The following is a 7,555-nucleotide window of genomic DNA, read 5'->3' as shown; positions in this document are numbered from 1 at the left end:
TACCAGTATAAAGGGGGCACGGGTGGCCCAGTCATCTAAGGCACCGCGATTCGCTGTGTAGGGTTGCGTCCCTCGGGCACGCCAGAAACATATGATTGTGGGTTCGAATACCGGTTCGCCCCAATTATGTTTCTAGGTTTGTCAGCACCATACCCGTGCTCGTGGGTTTCACCGAAGTGGTAGACGTCTGAGACCTGCATCACTTCGGGCTTTCCTCCCACATTAAGCTGACACGCCGTGTAACTGGAATACTGTTAAAAGCGGCGCTAAACCCAACTCACTCACTCACTCACTCACTCACTCACTCACTACCAGTATCAAAAGTTACTGCATCAAAATTTTGCCAAAGCAGACCTTAAGTAAGCAGGGATATTTGATGAAAGGTACAATTCAACTTTTAAAGGTGACTTAAACTGTACATGGTACGTACACTTGGATGAATTGGACATGTCGGTATTCCAGGCTTGCTGGAGATTATCTGATGGTAGAACAGAAAGATACATTACACGGCGTTGGGAATTAATACACATGCGCTAGGCCGTAGAGAGTAAAGGGCAAGCGGGATGTACAGGGGGCGAAATGATCCAGTTAGCTTCTCCAGTGAACTATATTTTGTTTGTTAAACCCCTTTAATTACCCTAATGCCACCGACACAGTGTCTCATGTTCACACATGTACTAAATACCTAGCGACTGACTGGAAACGGGAACAACGCCGAGGACGGTGAACATAATGACTTCTGGTATTTACATTTAAAACACGTTTTCTTCAGGTAAAATCAAAGCATTTACAAACAACATAAAAAACACATTTAGCACTGTTATCTTTAAATTAGTGGATAGTCATTGTTCCGTTAAGCTACTTTTAAAACTTCTACATATATAAGTATTTTGAATCAGTCATACAGTCCGTAACAGTAGTTTTGTGTTTAAACTTTAGAGGTTGCATTATTAGTAAACAAATTCCGCAAACAAACTTTTTCTTATTACAATGTGTTTTTATCGATATCTATCGTGCTGTTGTTCCATTTTCCATCACGAAAGTTGATACTACTTAATTCCGTTTATCCAACATACTCGTTAATCCGACATTATCATATGCAACAAACCATGTTGGTTTAACGGGACTTAACTGTATGTGGCAAGAACAGCCCCGAGTTTGTTTTGAGTATACATAATATTGTTCTGAAATAAAGCAAAACCACTTTTCCAAAGGGAATCATAATTTCATAAATATTGGGCAAAACCGGGTGAGACAGTGCATGGATAGAGTAACTTTATTCCCTGGTAGGGCTGGTCTATCATTAATACCAGCCCGGAACATGGATGTGATAAAAATTCTACGAGCTCATCGCGGGTGTAATGGGGCGATCTAAGTCGCCTACAGCAATTGTGCGCAATCAGGGTGGGTAGAGCTGGGTATTTACCCGTAATACAACCCTGAACATAGGGAATGGGAGAAACACTTTGATGTCTATCAGTTTAATTGTGCAGTGCGTGTGTACCAGCGTGCGTCCTTATATCGCTGTAGGGAGTTAGCATAAAGTGGAAACTCATCGCGAATGAGCCGAAAAAAATCGCCATTATTTTACACTTGATAAACTGGTCTATAAAAATACAAATATTCCGTTGGCTTTCGATGAAAACGACAGATGTACAACTACAAGTCACATTTACTATGGATGTTTTGATGTTGTGATTTTAGTCTGTGTTTGTTTGTTTGTTGTTTAACGCCGCACTCAGTAATATTCCAGCTCTATGACGGCGGTCTGTAAGTAATAGAGTCTGGACCAGACAATCCTGTGACTGACAGCATCTATCTACACGCATCGATCTACGCGATTGGGATAAACGATGACATGCATCAACCAAGTCAGCGAGCCTGACCACCCGATCCGGTTAGTCGCCTCTTACGACAAGCAAAGTTACCTTTTACGGCAAGCAAGGGTATGCCCCGACATCACGTGATATGACTAAGATACTATTCAAGGTGGCGTTAGCCCAACTCTTTCGCTCGCATTTCATTTTTCACCAAAGTAGGTCAATGTTGTCTCATCGAAAGCAATTAATTTTATTACAAAACACATTTAAATCTTTAAACATTTGCTTCAGTTGGAAGAAACAAAGGTTTTTAATTCACTTACCTCTTTCAGGATGTCTATAAAATTAAAAAGGTGTATTATGTTTGCAAGTCATAACATTCTCAATATGACACATGCCAAAACAGAAGCAGTGTGTGATCAGCTACCCGAAACAACCTGAACAGTGAACCACACGACTGTATACAACGTCACCCAAAGCCACATGCCTCGCCTTTTCAGTTTCACGTTTCAATTTAGTCCTTAAAGTGTTTACTTTTAGAGTAAAAAATAGCATCTGTTTAAAACCAGTTAAACAGGTAAATTTTCCACGTCGAAACTAAATCCCCAGGAATCCTAGCGTATTATTGTCGTACCATTCACCTCAATGGTGGTCGGGTTGTAGTGGTTAAAGCGTTTGCTCGTCACGCCGAAGACCCGGGTTCGATTCCCGACATGGGTACAATGTGTGAAGCCCATTTCTGGTGTACCCCGCCGTGATATTGCTGGACTATTGCTAAAGCCGGCGTACAACCACACTCACCCGCTCACTCAATGCATTTTGGCAGGGGGCACACTTGGAAGTTTGATAACCCCAAGCATCAAGCTAGTAATCTATTTGATTCCTAGCTGTTAGCCATAAAGTGTAAAAATTATATAGACCTATCTTGACGAATGTTTGAAATATCGTTGAATGACATTACGTAAAGTTCAGTTATCTGTCCGCTTGTGTGCTAAGCGTAGGTGTTTCTTTCGGGGATAGAGATTCAGATGACAATAGGTATTTCAAACTGCATTAAATACAGGTAATCTGAAGCATTTTGTGCACTGAGTCGTGATGCCCTGTCAGCGTGGGGTGCTGTTTGTGCGGTCGACCTGGCTTGCTTTATGCTTATGTAATGCAGTTATTCAAAGATGCACACACGTGATGCAGTTATAGGCGGGGAGGTTTTCATACATGGCACAGTCGCCGTCTTTCAGCACACAACAACGCTAATGGGCAGGACACCTGTTTTCTTCGTGTTCGTCCATGCGTGTTGCCTGTATATTTGCCCGTGTCCACGCGTTTGTATGATGCTAGTTCCTCGTCGCCGTCCCTGTAACGACATTTAATTATTTTATTGGAATGGAATACCTGTATTTTAAGTACTCACACCAATGAAAGTTTGAAAGTTTCAATGAGATAATGATATATGTTTTTAATCAGGACTGCCTTGCAGGTGTTTGCATGTAGTCATAGAAGTGTTGCTTGTTGTTTAACGCCGCTATCAGCATATCCCAGCTATATGACGGCGGTCTGTAATTAATCGAGTCACCACAGAATACAGGGATTGATATAATGAGCAACGAATCACGCCGTCGGAGCACGAGTATTATATGGTTTTACGCTGCTTTTAGCAATATTCCAACAATATCATGACGGGGGACAGCAGAAATGGGCTTCACATGTCGTACCCGTGTAAAGAATCAAACCCGGGCCTTCGTGACGAGCGAACGCTTTAACCACTAGGCTACCCCATCGCCCCCATCGGGGTACGATGACACGCAATCAACCAAGTCATCGACCTTGACCACCCGTGTAACTAAACTTAATATAAACCATGGCTCCTTTGTCATTGACTGGACAATGACAGAACTTCTTTTCCCTGTCAAACAACTTGATGATAGAACTATTTCCACGAAACCGTGTGTCGATAGCGGGATTCGAACCCGCGAAGTACACATCGTCTCCTGCCACATAGTAGCACAGTAACATGGAAGAAACTTTATGAAACGAACAACTACTAATATTTACTTACTAATAGTTTATCCATTTTTGGGCCTGTCGGGTAGCCTAGTAGTTAAAGCGTTTGCTCGTCACGCCGAAGACCCGGGTCCTATTCCCGACCAGGGTACAATGTGTGAAGCTCATTTCTGGTGTCCTCCGCCGTGATATTGCTGGAATATTGCTAAAGGCGACGTAAAACCATACTCACACAAGAAACCAACAGAAAATTACACTTATCTTGATCAGGAATATGTTTGCTCATATTTAGGGCATTGATAAATGTGCTCAAACAGGTCCTGTACGAATTGTATACTTGCCCCGGAACATGCATTTCATAACCCGATTCGCAAAAGTGCAAGGTGCACGTGCGAAAGGATCGAGGAACAAATTCACGTGCATGACGCAGGGCAGACTCACACAGTGTTCTCACAGTTCAGCGATCCACAATGCCACTGCAAATCATCATATGTTTTCTTTCATCTGTATTGGTTATGCCACTTGTTATTTACCTGTTTTGGTTCTTCAGCAGCTGTCGGCAGGGAGGGCAGAATGACCAAGAAACGATCAATTATTAAAGTTTAGTAAAACTTACCACAAACGTAGTGAGCGAGTATGGTTTTAGCAATATTCCATCAATACCACGGCGGGGGACACCAGATATGGACTTCACACATTGGTACCCATGTCGGGAATCGAAAACGGGTCTACGGCGTGACGAGCGAACGCTTTAAGCACTAGGCTACCCGACCGCCCCTACAAGCTTAATAAATATACTGTTGCAGTTAGTAAATTATGAGAGATTCTTAGAAACATGGATAGTAATCTCCACTAACTGGTTATAAAATTGCCAATTACCAAATATTTACTAACAGGCCAGTAAAATCTCCGAAAATGTTAGTGACTGAGTGGGCAGTGAAATTCACTAAGTAAGCAAACTTCAATAACAATTTCTGTCAGTGTTGTCTGTTAGAAACTATAGTATGTGTTCAAGTTATGGACACTGTCTGTCGACTAACCATATGCCCTAAGGCCTTCTTTGCTTATGACGTCACTGTCAGGAAACGATTCCGGAGACGCAACATGCGCAAGTACCGGTCTTCACTGAGCGTAGTTACCCTGGCCCTTCCTGTTCTTGGCCTGTCTGATGCGCGCCCTGTCTAACGTTGCATCAGGTTAGTTACAGCAACATGAGAGTTCTAGCAATGTGGGTTCGGATAGCCCCCATCTGTATGAACCCCTAGCCCTACGACTATCGTAAGCCTATGTTTGGGTATGGGTATTACGATCATCTTAGATCTAAGATCGCTTTGTCGAAGTGGACCCAGAACTTGACCCCAGTACACCGTGGTTCGGACCTGCATACAGAGTGACCAAGGCCTGTGGTGAGACAGACTTATTGCAGGTGGGCGCGTGAGTCACTGGAGCGTGTGGTGGCTTCACACCACTCCGCCATGCCCCTGCACTCGGTATCAGGACATTCGTATTCAGCACTGTCAATGACTTCAAGCGCAAATGTTGACATTCTTCAAACATTGAACCTTCTCATCTGCGCGTCTCAAGTGTTTACTGAAGGAGGCCAAAAGACTGATGTAAGTCAATTTGCACCGGGTAGAAAAACGGGTCGGTCAGAAACTCATACTTTGAAGCAAAAAAACCCTATCTTTTAACATTATGACCACAACAAATTAACAAGTCCATGGGTGATGGAACAGGAAAGTCATTTCACTTGGTTCTAGTAGCGTTTCAAAGCTTAAAGTAAAGTTCCACAACATTCATGGTTCTGCAAGTATAATTCAAAGCTTTACTCCGCACCCCCCAGCACCCATCTACAGACGCTACTTGTTCCTACGGCTGGAAGGTAGTTTAGATCGGCGTGCAGCTTACCTGTCAGTTACTTTCCTTTCTTAAATTCAGGATGCAGTTTGCATGGACCAGGATGAAGATTAGTAAGTTCCAAGAAAAAAGGTTGCAGGGTACACTGATTATGTCATGTATACAGGGACCTCGTATCTCAATCTTGCAGATGCACTGGGAAAAATCTTCTGATACACACAGGCAATAGTTAACCATTTTTGCTTTTTTTATTTCTCCACCTAGCATTATACTAATGACTATTGGATGTGTTTATCCAATGGGGATCCACGCAGACGGGGTCGTAAGATATACTGTTGAGTATCATGCACATAAGTAGTGAGTGAGTGAGGGAGGGGGGTGGAGGGAGGAAGGGATTAAGGATATGATATGATATGACGGGATTAAGTTGGCTTCACACAATGTACAAGAATATGAGCGAACCCTGTGTGATTTAAAGTGCCCATTATTTTCAGTACGTATACAACATTAAATAATTAAATTTTCGTTGTGTTCATGGAAATTCCTGCATTCTGATTAGCTGAATTGGTCACGTGTTATTGCATTCATTTCCCAATGAATGTAAAAAATTAAGCCACGCCTACCGCGGCGCACTACTTTTATTACTGCAGAATGTCGCGGAATCCCAATATTACAGTCGAGGGAATTCCCTTTCTGCTCACGTGTATCGTCATTCACAGAACATTTAGCGACTTCCATGCATATTCATTTTCCAAACAACCCTTTGAAACCGAAGGCCGAAAACGAATGAAACTTACAGCAAACGTGCAAGCTCTCTCGCCTGTTTTTTTCCCGCTCGTCTCGGTTCAACTTTCATGTCTTCGGGTTTCATTTCTAACTAGCATTTCTCCAACTGTGTTTTACCGTAATCAGGGAAGTAATGTTTGAATCACGAAGTAAATGACCATGTTATTTGAAACAGCCGCCTTCTCTCGGTCGACATATTTCTACTGAACATTGTTTTAATTCCACTCTCGGTTGATTGGCTACTGCCTGTGTAGGCGTGTCAAGTTATGTGCATAAATTAAACGATCACCTGATTCATGTCACGCCACTGTATATATTCCTACACCTGGAATGTTTATCAATGTCGTCATTTTTGTCTGTTTTGATATATGCAACTGTTTTGGGTTAAACTATTGTAGATAAAACATGTTAAACGTTGTCGAATTTAATTATAAGCATTGACTGTATATTTTTTTCGGTTCATTGAGGTATGAATCGAAAAACCGATGTGCAAACTTTTGCGAACCGAAAAAAATACACAGTCAATCCTTAAATCATTTCCTCGAGAATAGTACTTATTTTCTATTCATCGGCCCTGATGATGTATATACAAGCTCCACGTGAACAGCTCGCGTCCACCTATCCCAAAACCTTACGTCCTTAGAAACTACGCTAAGGTGGACAATGGAAAGATATCTAACTTATTTCAGACCACCAAAGCCACAATGAAGTCCCGCGAGACTAGAGTAATCACGGCCATTCAAATGTTCAATGAACACACTCGACATCGACACTGAGCAGTCTATATCGATCACGTGACAAAGATCGTGAGGTCAATGATTGACAGTTGTTGAAAGCTGTGTTGTCAATAGCAGATACTTGTCGTATTTGTTAACTGACATAGATGTGAATGCACAGACCCTGCGTGAATGCATGCAAGACATAAAGTATATTCGTGAACAATATACAAGTACTTGAGTACGTCGTTCGCGAAAGGCTGCGAGTCATGAATGAAAGTTTGGGAGCAACGATGTCATGGCTTATTGGCAAATTAAGCATATATGGGGTAATATCCTAAGTATCTAAACCATCACTTTATATATATCCCACCA

Source organism: Haliotis cracherodii, unplaced genomic scaffold (assembly GCF_022045235.1).
Source record: "Haliotis cracherodii isolate W230 unplaced genomic scaffold, xgHalCrac1.p SCAF_6, whole genome shotgun sequence".
Lineage (NCBI taxonomy): Eukaryota > Metazoa > Mollusca > Gastropoda > Lepetellida > Haliotidae > Haliotis > Haliotis cracherodii.
Note: the sequence above shows the minus strand (reverse complement) of the source record.